Source organism: Poecilia formosa, unplaced genomic scaffold (genome assembly GCF_000485575.1).
Source record: "Poecilia formosa unplaced genomic scaffold, Poecilia_formosa-5.1.2 Scaffold39, whole genome shotgun sequence".
Classification (NCBI taxonomy): Eukaryota; Metazoa; Chordata; class Actinopteri; order Cyprinodontiformes; family Poeciliidae; genus Poecilia; species Poecilia formosa.
In genome coordinates, this window is record NW_006799978.1 from 3127620 (window position 1) to 3146746 (window position 19127).

General features: G+C 41.1%; 1 protein-coding gene and 2 long non-coding RNA genes across 8 annotated transcripts in view; 1 reads left to right on the forward strand and 2 right to left on the reverse strand.

Annotated features, from left to right (window-relative positions):
• The window catches only part of lingo2 (leucine rich repeat and Ig domain containing 2), a 193998-nt gene that overhangs the window by 101703 nt on the left and 73168 nt on the right, over positions 1-19127 (forward strand). For 4 of the 5 annotated variants that reach the window (XM_007551070.2, XM_016670939.1, XM_007551069.2 and 1 more), the window contains one exon: positions 8215-8301. The exons of the other annotated variant lie outside the window; for it this stretch is intronic. The gene's annotated coding sequence lies outside the window, so the exon portion shown is untranslated. The remainder of the gene's footprint in view (positions 1-8214; positions 8302-19127) is intronic. 5 annotated transcript variants of the gene reach the window in all.
• Positions 13693-17279, reverse strand: LOC103137356 (uncharacterized). The gene is made up of 3 exons (XR_476120.2): positions 15314-17279; positions 14970-15076; positions 13693-14697 (listed from the first exon to the last, which is right to left on the reverse strand). It is a non-coding gene; the product is annotated as an uncharacterized LOC103137356 (long non-coding RNA).
• Positions 18199-19019, reverse strand: LOC107836106 (uncharacterized). 2 transcript variants are annotated; one of them, XR_001661954.1, is made up of 3 exons: positions 18582-19019; positions 18439-18478; positions 18199-18335 (listed from the first exon to the last, which is right to left on the reverse strand). It is a non-coding gene; the product is annotated as an uncharacterized LOC107836106 (long non-coding RNA). The 2 variants fall into 2 exon arrangements; XR_001661953.1 differs by having other exon boundaries at positions 18439-18508.

Genomic DNA, 19127 nt, shown 5'->3' on the forward strand with positions numbered 1-19127 from the left:
GTTCAAACACATCCGTGTGAACCAATGAGATGGCGCTGATGAGCACTGAAAACATGGTAGGATCATATGAACTGTAGTTTTTATTGAAGCAAAAACACATTATGACAAGAAATGACATTTACAGCTGATGGTGAAAATGAATCTGGTCTTCTGAATTACCTGACATCTCTGAAATATTCATGTAAGATCAGCACAAAGAGAAGAAAGAGTATATTTGTTCTGAGTCCAATCATCATCCTTAGCATAAACATGACACTCTTTGCTTTCTGCTGCCAGGCTGGAGCTGTCTCTGCTCATCACACTGTTTTCTTTTCTTTTAGAGATGAAAGAGATGGAAATAAGAAAAAAAACATTTGGAGTGAATTTCATGATGCCAGAACGGATTGCAGGAGACAATAAGGCTTCCTTGTGTAATTAGAGCAGACGTGCTACATGTGTCTGAGTGTTGCTGCATCTCATTACGGCGAGGTTCAGGCCAGTGAGTCGGCTAACAGGAACGTAGCGGGAGCGTGTGGTGCAGCTTACAATGTGACCGCTTTGCTCATTTCTTCCTCTCTGGAGTCACGCTGCGGCCCCCTGAGTCAGGACCAGTCAAAATGGTTCCACTTGATGCAGAGGCCCCTGGAGGGGCCCACTGTCAGGATCAGTGGCTGGAAACCCAAAATCTGAGAGGGAACACATCCACACAGAGGATACGTCCTGACGCCACGAATCTCTGAGTTTACAGGGAAACACCAAACGGTCAGAATGAACAACATGCCAGGCTTTTTAGTCTTATTATATCTTTATTGAATATTTGCTGCAGATGGTGAAGAGCAGCTCCAAAGCTGAGACATGAATGTTTATTCACCTCAGTTTTTTATCTATGCACACATTAATAATTCATAAAACATGCAGAGCAGACCTGATCCTATTTGTTACATGTCTTAAGTAACTTCACCTCTAGATTTGTAACACCTTGAATTTGTGCTTATGTCGACACGTTGCTACAGCGTACGGTAGGTAGCAGGTGGTGGATTACATTAAAACCCAGAGGACTGCCGTCTGCAAAACCTCCCAAAATCCTGAAACTACCCATCAAACAGACGTGAAGAGATTTTTTTATGTTTGTCCCCAGAGGGCGGCTGCTTCACAGAATATCCAGCTGGAAGATGAAGTTCTTCAGTCTGTTTCTTGTTTAAGCACAAATATATCATCATAGGCTGGATGTGAAGAAGTTCAGCTGGAATCAGAGATTAACGGCAACACGGCCTTTACAGGACGATAAAGTTTTTAATTCTACTTTTATTTGCAAAACACAAGAGTGAGAGATAAAATATTTTTGGAGAATTTTTTAAAGATTTTTTAATTCATAAGTTTACACACGTTAACTTAATGTTTGGCAGAATTACCTTTAAACTGTGCAACACAGTGACTGACTTTTGTTCAAATTTCTCACCTAAACGTTTGTTCAGTTTCCCAAAGTAAGCAGTGGGTTTGATGTGTCGCCTTAAAGTGAATCTACAGAATAACGGCTTCATCAAACAGGAAGTACTGAAAGGCTTTTTGAGCCTGGTCCAATTTCAGCTTCAGTTGTTTAATAAACTAATCAAAATCTCATGGTTCATTATTCAGACATTTAGCAAAACAGGAGAATTTCATCCTGGTTTTATATTTCTTACGTTTTTATTTGGTTCCAGCTGTTTGTGTTCCCTGTAGAGGCTGTCATGATGTTCAGTTTGGGTTTTAGACGCAATCATTAATTATCTGGAGGGTCGACACACAACAGCTCATACTGGGACCAGTACACTGGGACCAGCTCATACTGGGACCAGCTCATACTGGGACCAGTACACTGGGACCAGCTCATACTGGGACCAGCTCACACTGGGACCAGTACACTGGGACCAGCTCACTGGGACCAGCTCATACTGGGACCAGTACACTGGGACCAGCTCATACTGGGACCAGCTCACTGGGACCAGCTCATACTGGGACCAGCTCATACTGGGACCAGCTCACACTGGGACCAGTACACTGGGACCAGCTCACTGGGACCAGCTCATACTGGGACCAGTACACACTCCCAGCCCTCCCACAGCTCTGTTTCTCTATAATGAAGGATTTCGGCCAACATGTGGCAGTAAAAGTTTAGTAAATTTCAGCCAAAAAAACTCAGAAACATTTACATTAATTTCACTTTTTTGACTTTTGTAAAAAGTTGTACATTTACAAAATCTGTGATTTTTTGACATCAGAAAACATCCACTTTAATTTTTGTAAATCCATAAATGTCAGTGTTTTTGCAGAACTTGTATCATTTTTATGCCCAGTGGCTCCAGCTCTGCGCGGCTGATGAGCCTGAAGGGGTTCATGTCGCCACACTGTCATCTTTCCTCTCACATCTCTTCAGGATTGTCCTGTTTGATGAATAAATAACAAATAAAACTCATGATTACCAGAGGATTTGCAATGATTAAAAAGTTTTTTGTTTCTTGGTTTTATTTGTTTTTCACTTTAAATTTGATCTGATAGAAATAACTGACACAGATCCTTCAAACCAAATGATGGGTTGTTCTAAACCACATCTCTGGAATGGATCTGGAGAAAATGTAAAAGGTCTGACCAAACATGATGCTGTGGATTTGTTTTCCTCCAAACATTGACGTCTTTTCTTTGAAAAGCGTAAAGTGAGTGTCCGTCTGAATTTGGGCCTCTGGGATGTGCAGCTTGTCTCCTGCTGGCTGGTTGAGCTGCTTGTTTTCTGCAGGCTGAAAATGTTTATGGGCTCAGAGTTTATCTTGACTGTCGTCTGTTTATTAGTCATGCATCTGCTGTCTAAACATCTCACTCTGAGGTCGCTCTTATTGGCAGACAGGTTTTCTGTTTTCTCATCATGGAAGCCATGAAAGTTAAAGATAAATTCCTTCAAAAAGATGCGAATATTGGACTATAAAGTGGACATTTTAAAAGCACAACCACATTTATCCTTAACTGATTAACTTGACATGAATGTCAAGCAGGATTGTATGAATGTTTGTCTTTATGGATGGAAATTAGTACTTTTCTAAATCTGGTGTATTTATGGCAACATTGTATGATCACTAATATCCTTCATCTCATTTAAGTAAAATCCATCAGTCAGTTTGGAAGCAGATTTCTCAGCTGTTCATCTGCAGCTGTTCTGAGATTTTCCTCTTTATAACTTTTCATGTCTAAATATTAGCATTTCACCCATCCTCGTCCAATCAGTCAGATTGGATGGATGAAACCAGAATTTAAGGTTTTGTTTTAATTAGTTACACTTCTTAGATGTAGTTCATGAATTATCTAAAGGTTACATGTAATACTTCAGTGTTTAATCTTCAAATCACAGATCGGAGCGATAGATAAGACCTAATGGTTTAACCGTACTTCCTGAATGCCACGTCTTCCTTCCTCTTGCTGGCTCTCTACCTTCAGTGGAGCAGACTGAGTTTTAATTGGCATGATAATGTGATTAATTGCTTTCTTGTCACCGGCTCTGCTGACTTTCAGACTGTAAAGAAGTCTAAATCAGGCATGTATTTACAAGCAATCAAGTGCTTGAGATCTGAAGGCACATATAAAAGATGTCCAGCTGTGCAAAGAAATTGGTTTTTCTTTATTAGTGATGTATCATTAGCTGAAAGCACAAACTTAGAAAACAGAGGGATGAATTATTTTAACGTGTTGGTAATTCTGCCTGTTACTGTTTTCCAGAAAAACACCCACAGAAAACAGTAAAATCATCTCTCCATGACACGACACAATAGTTCTCTTTTCAAACTTTCCTGTCATTTTTCCCACAGAGACTCAGAGTCTGTCCTGTCTCACTTTTAGCCTCTCAGTAAATTGGGGTAGAAAAAGGAGTGGCCCATTTGCCAATCTGTCCCTCTCCATTCCACATAACATAAAACTCGGTTTATTCGGGCTGGAGCTGCTTCTGAAGAGCAAATGCTGATGAAGCCTCAATCTCTCTAACAGCATCCAGGTGCTCTTGCATATTAAACAATTTTTGTGGCCAGATAATTAAAGATAGCAGCCATAATCATGATTGATATTCATCTTGATTCCAGGTGGCAAATGGCGTCTTAATGCATCCCTGTGAGTTAAGGCCATGTTTTGGCAGGTGAACTGATGCCATTATTTCTGAGGAGAGAGAATGATTGTCAGTATATGGTTATTATTCCCCATTATATGTAATGATATTTTGTAGGTGTGAGTGTGAACCACAATTACTTGATTTGAAGGAGAAACTGCGAGTGGCATGCACATGGTGAGGCCTTAATGTAGCATGGCTCCATGTTCTGTGACCTTGGAAGAGTTGAGGTAACACAGTGAAGGTCTGATCCATGTTTTAACGAATCTGAACACGGCTCAGTTCAAGTCTTCATGTCACTGAGTAACCTTTGACCTGTGGGGCATCCCAGGCCTCACCCTGGGATCCTTTTAATGTATAGATTCACTTGCTAGCTCAGAACATACTCAGATCTGGGTTAAATTACTGTGATGCACGGCTCCACATGACGATGTCACCAGGTGACTCTGGATTTATTGGCCGTGGATGTGCCATAACTGTTTCCTGCTGAACTAAAACAAAACAAAGTTTTTATGTTTGGACACAAATGGAACGATCTGGAGTCGGCAGATCAGGCTGACCTCTGACCTGAACCTTCAGAGCCACATAAAGACAGTTACAAAGTCGGCCTTCTACCACCTGAAGATCATTTCCAGGATTAAAGGACTAATGTCACAGATCTAGAGAAACTTATCTTCAGTCTCGTAGAAATATAAATGTCTTGTTCATTATTTATGCTGTGAACAAGACCAGAGAGCGCCGAAGCAATCTCCTCTGACTGGACAATACAATAAGATGCAGGAAACTTATTATGATATGTTGATTTTCTCATTTACGGTTCCTCCCCTAACATGATGCCTCCCTGGGTGGCAACCCAAATAGCTGATGTGAAGAACTGGCTCTGCTCTGCATTTTGACTAAAACATGCCTCTAAAATAGAAGTGAGGATGAAATTAGAAAGATCATTTCCCACTGATGTGTCTTCCTGCAGGATTTAACGCTTCATTTTCATCTTTTCATGTTCTTCTTGTGTCCGGCCTCGGCGTTCATATGAGGCACTTGGCTGCCTCTGTGTTCCACTGCAGTTTCTGCTCCACAGAAATGAAATGATTCCTGCAGACGCTGTCCTAGCTGAGACTGACTCTGAAATCAGAGCTGCCTCTGGCATCAAGGTAAAAGAGTCGCATGATGAAATATGAACTCACTTCATTTCAAATCCAAAAATATCTGCACCAGCGAAGCAACAAGCAGTCGGTCGTAAATGTTTTAACCCTTACTTTTCTTTGGGAGATACGTTGGTTTCATGTCAGTTATGTAAACTTTCAAATCTTTGTGACCATGATGAAGAAGGAATTTCCAATGCATAAAATGTGAACATTTTAGATGAAGTATTGAGTGGCTGGCTTGGCTCAGCAATGCAGTTTCCAATTAATCATCAGTGATATCAAGAGCAGTCCATAAGGGTATAATTAGAAAAATGGTAAAATGACCCTTTAAAGTTCATTAGTAATCTGTGGGAATCACAGGGAACACTGCTCTGGTTAATTAAAGGGATGCACATTATCAAAAAATAAATGGAAAGGTGTCTTTTGTAGTTAAACTCTATGGCATTCAAGGTGTCAAAGTTAATTAATTTGAAGTGTCCTGAGTCAAACTTTTTCACGTTTCATTTCTCTGTCTTCACACTGAAAGGAAACATTTCTCTGCTGCTCTCTTTCTCATTAAATCTCCAAGTCAGCTGAGCCTTTTGCATAATCGCCTCCTTCTACAGTTTGGTAGGGGAACTCATTACAGCAGAGAAAAGGTCCTTTTTGCAGCGCAGCCAGAGTCGCAATAATGCAGTGAAGAAGACTCCTCATAACGCTGGCTCTGCTTTTTCTAGACAAAAGAACAAGCTAGTATTAACTTGTAGCTGTGTAAGAATCAGAGGGAAGCAGAAGCCGCAGCGTTTAGTTCCCAGCATCCTTCAGATCCTGTGAAGGAGCTGCTAAACCCCTCTGCCTGTCCGAGTGTCTGACGCTTCTGACAGCAGCGTTTTGGTTGCACTTCTCCGGTTGTTAGCGGCTTCGTCTTGTTTTTTAAATCCCCTAGCAGAGATTTGTTGAAGCAACAAGTCAAGAAATTGTCACACACCTGTCCTGGAGCAACACTTCTTATCCTTCATGTCCTCTGGCCACCAGCAGCAAAACAAACATGCACGTGTTTCTTTTTTTATACAACAGAGGGAGTCAAAACCACAGCGCAACAGTTTATCTCAAACTGAACGTTGCATAAGGCCAGTAACAAAGAAATGATATGACCCTGTTATGGAGTAAACAATCATGGCTGACCTGCCAGGTGTCCGACAGTCACTGACGACGTCACAATGAAGATAAACTTGTTACTAGAGAAGCTTTCAGTTCCGACTGTTGTGTCCAGGCATTCTGATGGAAAGTTGAGTGGAAGGAAGAAGTGTACAGAAGAGGATTAGGGCCACCAAAAGGAAATAATCAGGACTTTAATCTCAGAATTTAGCTGTAAAAGTGTGGATGTTTCACTTATTAAACTGAATAACTAATGAAATTAACTTTAACAATAATATTCTAACATGCATTTTATGCTCCCATATATGAACAAAATGACTTCAGTGACGTTAGATAAACATGTTCATAAATAGTAAGAGAGGATACATTTTACTGCATTCATCAGTCGCACCTGTTGAATTTACAGTTTAAATTCTGGATTTTCTGTCAGCCCTGATTAATCTGCTCTGTCTGCACATTTAAACTCTTGATATTTTATTTCAAATTAGTTTTTGTACTGAGAAGCAATTTGAACCAGAAGATGTGAAACATTGTTGTCAATTAGTGAGGAGTTCAAGAGAAATGTTATTAATTTATCGTTTCTATATGAAGTGGGAGATGAACTTGTTTCCGTTCCCTGTGCATGCAGAGGGTTGTGTGTTAATTTAGCCTGTGATTAAATCTTAGTTAACATAGCAGCTGATGTGTGAAAAGGCAGTGAGATCTGACTGCGCCTCTAACAGACTCATCAGTGATGCTGCCTTGTTACGTCTGTGGATACAGAAAACATCCAGCGTCACATCCACACACAGCAGTCTGATGGTTTCTGTAAGCAGGTTTACTGATGGGGACTCAGTCATGCACTTTAACTTATTTTGAAAGGTAATTTCTGTTTCGGTAACACTTTATTTGAAGGTGGTGAATAAGACTGACATTACACTGTCATAAACATGTCATAACACCTGTCATGAACATGAATAAGCCTTCATGAATATTTATGACTGTTGTCATAAAGTGTCATTCGGTAAATTATGACACTTTTAATACAAAGCTGACATTATTCAAAATGTCTTTGTTATGACAACTTAACATTAACCAGGAAATCATCACTGATATAAATTTGTTATAAAATAATTACTGATTGCACTTTAAAAATGAGGTAACTTTATGTTATTAAAGGTAAAGTTTAAACAGTAATGATTTCCTGGTTAATGTCAAGTTGTCATAACAGACATTTTGAATAATGTCAACTTTGTATTAAGTGTCTTAATTTACTGAATGATGCTTTATGACAACAGTCATAAATATTCATGAAGGCTTATTCATGTTCATGACAGGTGTTATGACATGTTTATGACAGTGTCATGACAGTCTTATTCAACCCCTTCAAATAAAGTGTTACCTCTGTTTCTGCTGATTTCTACTCCAACCTCTGAATTGTTGCATCTGTGATGGTATTTATCGTTTCTCAGTGTCAGTCGATCGTCTGAGCAAACGTAAAGTTTGACTCATTCTGACTGGAGTTCCTGCTTCTCTGTTTCTGTCCTGTTTGCTTCCTTATTTCACACAGCAACATTATGTCTCCAAGACTTGATGACATAACAGTGAAAGTCATAATTACTAAATAGTCTTCTGTATTTAGCTGCCTGTATTTCAGTTTTCTCCTCTTTAGTCCCAGTTTAGTACAAAACTACAGCTGCAGTAAACACACAGCAATTCCATGAGCCAAGTAAATTAAGAAATGTTTCAAACAAAAGCTTCAGAAACATTTTCACAGCATTTCAGTAGTGACTGTGGCTGCGGCCAGCCGGAGTGTGACTTTTCGTCTGCTTCCTCCCTTTTCTCGCTCTGCAGATAAAAGAGCAAAAGTCGAAGCAGAAACAGCAGAAGAAGAGAGAGAAGAACAGAGCATGGCTGAGAGGATGATTGCTTCTGAAAGTGGTAAGCAGCCAACATTTACAGTCTCTTAGCTGACTTGTGTAGTTACTGTGGGATGTCGGATAAAGGCCAGCACTCAAGCTATTTCTCTCCTTTTCAGCCATTTTGTTTTCCATTTGTGTTTGGGCGCTCGCTCTCTTTCAGCTGCAGCTGCCATGTCTTCTGTTTCTTCAGCCGTTTTCTCACATATGTGTCGGTTATTTAAGGGAGATGAAGAAACTACCGACCCTCAGCTGAGGTAGTTACTATAACAACCACAAACTGGTTGTTACAATAACTGGGGGAGTTAAGTCTGGACTTTGACTAGACCATTTCAGTGACAAAAGTTGTTTAACTCCTGATCAGATCACTTTCTTCACCTTGTTTTCTGTCTTTGGTTTGTGATGAACTGCATCCATCCTGACATTCTCCTCTCTAAAGGTCAGATTTATAAAGTTCACCAGACTGATGGCCTCTTTGCCCAGCAACGCACATTTTGTCTGATCTGGAGCGGAGCTCTCGTCGTGAGAACTCGGCTCGTCGTGAGGTTATCTACCGGTTCTTTGTTTGGGCTCAACGGGAGATTCAAGCTGTTTTTGGGAAAACTTTGAGTTATTTCTTGAATTATTGAATTATTTCTAACAAAGAATTCTTTCTTTGTTGGTTTGTTTCTTAAAATGTAACTGAGGTTTTCTGTAAAGTTCGCGGTTCTGATTGTCCTCCACTGAAACGGTGAGCCCACCTGAGTGTCTCTGTGGTCGTCATGGTTTCCTGATGTGGTTTTGTGTTCGATCAAAAGGTTCAGGTGATGCTAACTGCAAATCAAACCTCAAATCAAACACCTGCTTTTGATCCTACTGTCATCCAAAGAGCCCTGCTGATTCAAATGAATATATTTTTGTGATTTTCTGATTAAACAGCCAGCTTTCTGACAAACTTTGTCAGGAGTTGAACTTTTCCACTCGCGATATTTACACCTCAAAGCTCCTCAGATGTAATTGTCTTTGCTCATATGTTCTGATTTCCCATCAGTTTTCTTGTTAATTTAACTCCAGAGAAAATGCAGCATGTGCTGAAGCATTATCATGGCAGTTGTGGTGAAATGTCAGGTTTCTTCTGAACAGCAGTGCATGCTGGGAAGCCTGGCGCTCGGTGGACTTTGTGTTTGCTCAGTTGGCTCTCCATGGATCTCACCTTCCAACATTGTTTGCGTTGAGGTGAAGCTTTGAGTGGCAGCGCTGCTTCGTTGTACAGCCTCTACATCTGAGCCTTTAAATGCACCTTTCTCTGCAATTTTATGGATTTTTTTTAGATCAAGAAAGGAAGCTTTGCAGACATCAAACGGCCGTCTCCCGGTTCTGTGTTCGGTCACCGTGGCATGACTCTATGTTCCTTACATCTACTTTGTATTTCAGCTTGGGGCTTCCTTGCTAACATTTCAGTCCATGCCTCCTTTATCTGAGGCAGCAGGCTGAGCAGAGAGACGTCCTTTTCTCCGGGGGAATCCCCAGACGTTCCCAGATCAGAACCACAGTTCCTCCAGCGAGTCCCGGGTCTTCCTCTGGGTCTCTGCTCCTCTCCATGGAGGCGTCCCGACCTGATAACCGGCTGTCCGGACCCCTGACTCCTCTTGGTGTGGAGAAGCAGGGACTCTCATCCCTCCCAGAGGTCGTGACCGTGGATGAGGATGGAGACGTGGTTGAGTCGGTGAATGGAAGGATTCGCCGTGACGGACCATAAGTCAGCAGCAGTGCTGTCTTCGTCCGGACCCCAGCCCCTCTGCTCTGCCCCACTCTCAGCCTCTCAGCATTTTTTGGCTCCGACTCTCAGCCCCACTCTCAGCCTCTCAGCATTTTTTGGCTCCGCCCATTTTGCACAGATTTTCTACATGTCTTCACATAGAGGTCAGTTATATTTGAGACTTTGTCAGATGAAATGCTAAATATGTCCCTGAGCATGGAGCTGAACTCAGCAGCTTCATGATCATGTCAGTCTGTTTTGTGTTAGAAATGACTTGAGGAACTTAGTTTGACCTCTGACCTCCACCTCGGTGACCCTGGACTCACTGACCTCATGCCGTGTCTTTGGCTCTATGAGCTCCAGCTCACTGCAGAGTCAGATTCTCCCCCGCTGACCGCTCTGTGACCTTTGACCCTTCACTTAAAGTTGCAGTGCATCCAGGAAAACAGTGTTTTAAAACTGCAGGAAATGCGGCTGCATCATAAACAAATGGTTCTGGACACACGGTCACACAGACAGGTGCTGCTAGGTTTGCAGTGATTCCATGGACTGCTGGGAGCTTCTAAAGAAAGCTTCATAAATAATTCACAGTCATGGATTTCTGTGTGTTTCCCGCTTGAACGTCGTTCGCAGGGTGTCTGTACATCGCTGCATAGTTTCACATAACAATCAATTCAAGGAGAGTTTCAGGGACACATTTCAGTTTTTATTGTGTATTTAAATCATGTTTGAGGCGAAAGAAAAGCATGTTTTTATCCTGAAAGTTTCTGAAATCATCCTTTTCTTAATTCTTTATAACTTCCATCCAAGTACAGCAGGAGGTCACCAGTTCTTTCATTAGTTGGCTTGACCCCTTGAATCCAAGTCAGATCTGATCCCTCATTAATTCTGCCTCTTAGAGCTTCCTGAAATATCAGGGGATAAGTTGGTTTAGGAAGGAAGCCATTACAGATACATTCACAGCTTGACACTAATAAAACATGACTGAGGCAAAGGTGGTTGCAACTGAATATCCTAAGGCCTGGTCTTCATAAATGAGTAATGCAATTTGTTTGAGTGGATGTTATGTTGACTTACTGTGAGTTTTGTAGTAATAATGTCTGATTTCTTGAATTTATTATTACTCCACAGAACAATGTTGGACATATGACTTTACTGAGCATCATATGATATTACAATAAATGAGAATACCACAAAAATGTAATTCATTATAGTAATCCAATGAAAATACTTCATGTATTATTTAAATTCATTAGAGCTGCAGAGAAAAGAGAACAGGTGACATTTAATTTGCCGCCTTTGTGAAGCACAGGGAACATGAGACCAGAGCTAACGATGCTAACCAGCTAATCACCTCCATGATGATCAGGAATTCATGCAATCGGTCCACATCTGTGTCGTCTGCAGATACTGAAACAGGGCAGTGGAATTGGACCAGTTGAAACCAAATATCAACATTTCTGTATAAAACACACCCACAACCTTCTGACCAATCACAGAGCTCTGTACCGGAGGGAACGGCAAAGCTTAGATGGATTTTATGACGTTTTAAACTGATTTTGAATTGTAGTAAAAGACAATTATGATTCTTCCTTGAATCAATTTTTTGGCACATCCCTCATGATTCCCTCTGGAGAAGAAGGGAAATCTGACCAAGGCCTCGGACTGTGCTTGTTGTCTGGAGAGATCCACAGATCAGAGAGTTGATCTGAGCAAAGGGTCTGATTGGATGGAAGCAAAGAGGTTGGAGTCTGGAGCGGTGGCAACAGGGATGCGGTCTGATGAGTCCATCAGGAGGAGAAAAGTGTTGCATGAAGGGATCCATCCACCATGCTGGTGGTCAGGAGGAGCATCATGCTACGATTCTTATGGCTCAAACTGTGCAGGAGCGTTAAAGAGTTTTCACACCTGGTCTGGCCAAGTCCAAACCGATCCATACTGGGAATGTTTCACATGTGGACAAGAATTTCCAAAGCCGTCCAAATCGTCTCTTCAAGATCTAATGAGAGAAATGATTTCTTTACAGAAATGGACAGAAGTAATGTGTGCCATAACCAAAGCAAAGGCCCATCCAGCTGAATATTAGCTTTTATTTTGGAAAGAGAGCATGGCGTTGATGAAAACCAGTCCTGATGGAAGCAGAACCCAGAACAGCTGAACCCTCCTCTGATACGTTTACGTTTCATGCCTGACATCCTGAGAGTAAATCCTTCATTTCTGAAGTCGGTTCCAGAATTCAAGCAACAAAAGATCCTCCTGACAGGAGCTTTTATTCACAAGTCAAACTTTGCCTGCCGGTGCCAAAGCTTTTGTCAGATTTTAGATTGCATACATCACTTTATGATTTTGTGTCCGTGCGGGGGCACAGACATTTGTGACATGCACTGGTGTGTGTGTGTGTGTGTGTGTGTGTGTGTGTGTGTGTGTGTGTGTGTGGATGCTCAGACTGAAATGAAAGTGGCATGGCTGTGGAGAAGGATGCATCTCATTTTAAGGGCAGAAAGATAAAGAAAAGCAGCAGAGGTGATGCTGTTAAGAGTCTGCAGACAGATAATGTCATTTCTTCCGTCTCGACATTTAATCTGAACGTCCCGCCGGCTCGTGGGAGGAGCCAGCCACGGTTGGCGTTTTGTTTTGCATCTTAATCAGAAAGCGTTTCATTACAGTTACGATCTGATGTTATTCTGATGCTTTACGACGTCGGGGTGAACCTGCTGATCGTCCAGCTGCCGTTTCTACTGACGTCTCCTTTCTAAACTCTGACATCGATCAGAAGATCTAAGCAGAGATTAAGATAAACGTCCAAAGCAGCAAAGGTATTATTGTGTAAAGCTGGAGCCAGTTGCATCATGGGTGTTGAGTTTTTTTCTAGTCAGTTCAACTGTAAGCAGAATGAATATTATATAATCTAAATGAAAGAAACGACCAGGAGGTTTTCTGGATCTGCAGTTCATGTGATTCTCTGCTGACTTTGATTGAACTCTGACTCTGAGGCTAATCTGTAACTTTATCAGTGATTGAATAAAAATACTGATTTTATTAACTGACAGCTCAACTTCTTCAAACTCTGAATCTCTGAGGATGTTGAATAAAAAACTTCCTAAAAACAGATCAAAAGGAGACTATAAAAATTATTGGTCTTCATAATTTCCCCTAAAACCGACATTTAGAAAGTCACCTAGAAACATGTGACTGTACCTGGATGATTCCTGGGTTACGGTTCAGCTGACATTACTTTATGGTTTGTAGATCAAAGCAGCTTGTTTATAAATATTAATAATTCAAAGTGGCATTTTGTGTCAGATTTAGTTGTTTAAATAGTTTCTGATGAATTTGGGTCACAAACATCTGCCAATGAATCTAATATTTAACTGTCCTGACTGTGACTTGATGAGAAAATAATCCTGTTTGAACAAAATGAGGAAAATGTTGAGCTGGTTTCTGTTAACAGGTTTTCTGCATTGTTCTGTCCCAGTTCTGGTCCTAATGGCATTAGGCCCGGTTCTGAATGTCTTTGTTCAGGACGGAGAACATTCTCCCACCATCACTCCCCAGGTAAATGGGATTAATTCACTTAGCGCGCTGCATAAGTCAAAGCCTGCTGCATCCTATTAACTTAATTATGTTTGGGCCAAACATTACTTGTACTCTAACGTTCCTAATCAGCCCTTATCGTTTAATGTCAAGCAAACATTTAATTCTAATTAAAAAGCGGACAGATGAAATGGTGGCCTTTACTCTAACAGAGCACTCCTCATATTCCTCTGTTCATTTCTGCAGACGGTTGCCAGTCATCATGCATGTTTTCATGTTTTCTCATGAACGTTCTCATCTGCCATCTTCCCATATGACAGAAAACTGTCAGGCTTTTAAAGCAGCTAATGCTGTTTCATGCATGAAGGTTCCACTGCTGACATTTGCTGATGGAGAACATGGTTTGTATTTTTAACTCCTGTTGTGTGTTTTTTCCTCTCCCCAATGAAGTGGTACATTTCCCCGGCATCAATTGGCCATGGTATTATTAGATCTGGCTGCTCACTCTGAGGTATGAAAGTGAAAAATAATCTATGTGAATGAGGAAGGTAGTGACAGAGCAGCGAGGCGCAGTGGGAAGCACGGCCGCCGTTTCATACACACAGAAAACCGAGCCGGAGAAGGAGGCCTGCAAACAGCTGATAAACAAACAGCCTGACTCGGTTCAGACCTCATTAGGATTTATGATGAATGGGATTCGACTGGAAGGTGGATTCTACCTCTTCATCCTTAGACAACTGAAAATTCCTGAAGCACATTGTGGGGTTAATGCTGCTGCTTTTCTGTTTGTATAATTACATGAAATATTTGTTTTTGTTGGGTTGCATTGTTGCCTTACAGACTGGAAGGTCCTGAGTTCGGATCCCAGCCTGCGGTCTTTCTGCAGACCGTCCTCTCATGGCTTCTCTCTGGGTATCTGGCTTCCTCCCACAAACCGAACCAGATCGACTGAAGAGGATCGGTGGCTGTAGACGATGGATGGAGAGTCTCTCTCAGAAGTTTCACACCTTCACCAAAATGGAGGACGGTCAAACTCCAGTCTGTTATAATTAGCTTGATGATCCGTCAGGTTTTTTACTCCAAAGCCACTTCAGCTTCACGTTGTTTCATCTTTTCTTTTGAAGTGAATCTCACCAGCAGTGCAACCTGAGAAGGTTGATGAGACGAACATTAAACATCACAAATAACAATAAACTCATTTCAGCTTGAAATATTTAACTAGTTTCTTAAATAATTTACTTTTACTTAACAGTGAAAGAAATAGGTTAACTCTGTATTCAAACACATGAGAAAAAATTGTATTAAACAATCAGAAAATTGTTTTTTTTCCTGAATTGAATCATGTAAACTGAATAATGAGTCTTTGTGGAAGATTTCAGCTGAAGTTTGAGCAGAGATCACGATGTGAGCAGGTTAACCTGGAGATCTGGTCTGACAGCGACTGGATGGGGCGCTTGATTCTCTGTAAGGCGCACAGCAGTTGGGTGGAGACAGTGGAAACTCATTTAACTCGACAATCTGAAACCTTTAGATATAAAAAACTCATTAATTTATCATTATGTAGTCAAAGAAAGAAAGTTTGCCTGACTGATCTTAGAGGTTTTGTCAGATTTTCCAGCTCAGACGAATCGTTTCTCATCTCATCGTTTTACTGGAGAAACTGTGATTCCTTCCTGACTTTGTGGTGGTGAAGCTGCTGACAGCCCATCAGAGAAACACCAGCAGTAATGAGATGTTTGGGCCTTGATTAGAGAATATTCACCAGCATGTCAAGAATGATCAAGAAGAAGCAGGATTTGGTGAGTGGCTGAAAGTGACTGGGAGCATCATCATCATCATCGTCGTCATCATCGTCTGTTCAAACCTCCAGCCCACACATCAACATGCTGCTCTGCCCACCAGAAAGCCTTTATCAGGTATTTAGCAACAAAGAAAACATGATGAGAGATCTGACATGTCGGTTTCAACATTTCTACCGTTGTGGTGAAGAACCAGAGCGACGTTAGCTTTGTGTGCTAATTAGGATAAACTGGTTTGACTTCAGCAGGTTAAGCTAACAGTCAAGATGCAGATCTGAGCCAGTGAGTCCATCATCACAGTAACGGGTCGGGAGTTAAATACCCGTCTTCACTCTGAGCTGCTCCTCAGTTTATCATTTACTTTACAAATAAGTGGAAATGCTGAGCATTGACTCCACAATGTGAACTCGCTATGAAAGAATTAGCTTTATGGTTGGAAACCCAACAGAGAGATGCTTTGGGAAATAAGGATGAATAAATATCTTCTCTAAGGGGAACATTAGGAGAAGGACAACAAACAGGTCAATTGAATTTGATCCAAAATCAATCAAAACTTTGCATTGGACAATATGACCATACAAGCAAAATGTCCTGTGCTTGTTTGTATTAGATTGGTTTAAATCCTACACATAAAAATATAAAATAAAACAACAACAAAGAATATTATCAGGCAGAGATAATCAGAGCAAAAACAAACAGCAGCATTTCTTTATCGTGAAACTATAATTTATGCTGCATCACTGAGCTGCTGACAGACTTTCCTGACAATGAAGAGCATTTCTAATCAAACACAACAGAATAAAAAACTGAACCATGAGCTCCACACAGGTTAATATTCCATGATCAGTTTCAATGTTTATTAATGTAAACAATATTTTCTCAGTTTAATCTGGATTAAACTGAACAACGATGCTCTCACCTCCGCCTGCTCAGCGCTTAACGCTGGTTAAGTTGCCGGTTTGCTGCAGCCGCGCTAACGGCAAAGAAACAGGAAAACGGTTTTCCTGTCGTCATCAGTGGTCAAGCTAACTAGCCTTAGCGTTCTCGGCTGGCTCTGCTGTGGGGGAGGAGCTGTAGCGCAGCACATTTAAGTAATTGGCAGCACTAAGCCCGTCCCCTGCCTCTGACTGGTTGTTTTTTACTGGATGCAGTGTATTTCTGCAGGTGGCAGTAGGACCTCAGACGTGAGGCAGAGGCGATTTGTTTCTGTCGCAGATTATCCATCTCATATGATTCTGTGACAGTTTGAACAAACATGTAGGAACATATTTCTATAAATTACCTGCTGCAGCTTTAATTCACGTTCCCGTTTTGGTGCCGAGTTCAGACGTTCTTCCCGTCCTCCTCTGATCCGCCATGTTGCCACTAACCGTGTCTCCACCACCGTTTGTTGTTAAATGCGAACCGATGCACATGAAGGCGTCTGAGGCCTTGAAGGAAACGGAGTTCTGACCTTTCACCAAGGCAGCGCTGAATAAAAGAGGCCACAGCGTTTATTAGATGTTCCTGTTGGAAGCTTTGTCCTCTCAGACAACCAGCAATTACAGCAGCCTGTAATAACAGGGTGCATTATGGGAAGCAGGAGGGTCCGCTCCCTGTGGCTCTCTGTTATGTTTGTTTGATTTTTTGTTGGTTGTTTGTAGTTTCTGTTGCCGTTTCTTCTCACAGGAAATTTGAAGTTTCTAATTAAATCTTAGAAGGGGAAGCAGGGATAAATCATCTCGGTCCTCCAGCTGTGAGCGACTATCACAAACCCCATGTTTAATTTATGTGTGCTGCTGTATTATTTATGGATTCCATGATGTGTCTCCGTAGTTTTTCCTCCAGGCGTTTGGTCTGTAAAGTATTTCTGAAATTGGGACAAGAAAGTGAGCCTGGTCATGACTGCAGAGAGCCTCACCTGGACTGTTGGTTTGTGTTTATTCTGGCATTTTTTAAAAGTTGCGTAGAAACATCAGAAGCCCTCATCTTGTTTCAGCATCAGGTGATGTTGGTGGAAACGGGTGAAAACTCTTCCAGTTTAGGTCAGTTTGGTTTCCTGACATGTCGTAGTTCCTAGCTGCCAGAATAATGTGAAATAATTTTTTAAATAATATTTTTTAATTTGTAAATCTGTGTTTTAAACTGAATGGCTCGGCTCAAACTGCATGTTCAGTTTTCTCCAGACGTTGTGATTTCTTCCTCTCTGAGGTTCTTTGCAGCTCATGTCCGTCTGTCCAGCTTCAGCCGCTTCTTTGCTTTTCTTCTCGATTAAATTTTTTATTTTGGACCATCTGTGTATGTAAACTTCTGAATTTGAGGGAAGTAATTAGAGTAATTGTGGCATTTAGTGAATAAAAATAGTATTTCTGAAGAGTCTATGTAAATATTTGTTTTGAACATTATCTAGTCCAGATGCTTCAGTTATTCATTTTTCCTGCTTCATAAACTTTCTTTTAAATACTAAGAATCAACTTTACATGAATCAGGTTCTTTGGGATTTCCCTTTATCAGTTTGAACGTCTCCTGACAACTCAGTAAGATTGGACAGAATGCCTTTAGAAATCCTCATTCTCTCCAAGGTGTGTACTTTGACTGGGCCGTTTAATAACTGGCTGTTCATTTGCAGCTGTGGACGTGTTCGGTTTGGTTCGGCTTCATGCCGGTGGTTTCATTTCACAGTTAAACGGCATCACAAGGGAAGTGGCTGCATTGGATTTTATTCAGTGGAATTAATCTAAACTAGGCTGAAAACACAAAATATGCAGACTGTTTACTAGAATATTTAAGAAAAAGTTTGAACATTATGCAGCTTTTTTTTCCACTTTACAATCATGTGTTTTGTCTATTATTTGAATTCAGATAAAAATGCTTTGGAGTTTGTTTTAATGAGATCAAACATGAAAACTTAACTGGAGATAAATCTTTTCTCACCTGGCTGAATAATCTCTCATGAACGTTTCTTCAGGTTTCCTCTTCAGTCTGAGCAGAAACAGACGATAAACTCTGAGGCTAGATGGGAGAAATATCCGCATGTCAGTGCTGCTGCCATGCGGGACTGGATCTGTCTTCCTCTCCAGCCTTTCATGTGCAGCCATGCATCTCTAACCTGCTGAACGTTTCAGAACCTCAACCCTCTGAAGCCACGCCTGAAAATACGGCATGATCAGCAGGTGTGACTGGAAGGGAAATTCCAGATTTGAAGGAAGAAATACAGAGAAAAATAAATATTTCATGCAAGATTTTCCTCACAACTCAGATGAAAGTAGGGTGGGAAACAGATGAGTGGCTGTGAGAGATCTGGAGGAGGCTGGTGCAGCGTGAAGTGGCAGGGGAGTTTCCTCCTGCTGGGGGTTACTGTATGGAGATTAAAGGCAAATTCTTTAAAATCAAACTGAACTGTAAACAAACTGTGGAGGAATCGCCCGGCTGAGCCGTCAGCGTCAGAGGAAACGCTCCGGCATCAAACCCAAACATGAAATACAGCAAATAATATCCAGAAGTTAAACCATCAGATCAGAGCTGCTTCAGGCTATAAAAGCTGGACTTTCTCCGTCCAACGCAAAAAACAAAACTGAAATCACATTAAAATGATTAATTTTGATGACCTGTCTTGGGTGGACCCGCCGCTCGCCGATGTTTATGAATTAAGATAAAATGAATAAATAGCAGAACTAGGATGATCATTTCTACATGAAAGGTTAACCTTTCTTATTGTGATGACTGCTGTGATATTTAATAACTTTTACAATAACTTTTGCAGTTTGGTGCCTTTAAATCAGGGGTGTCAAACTCAGT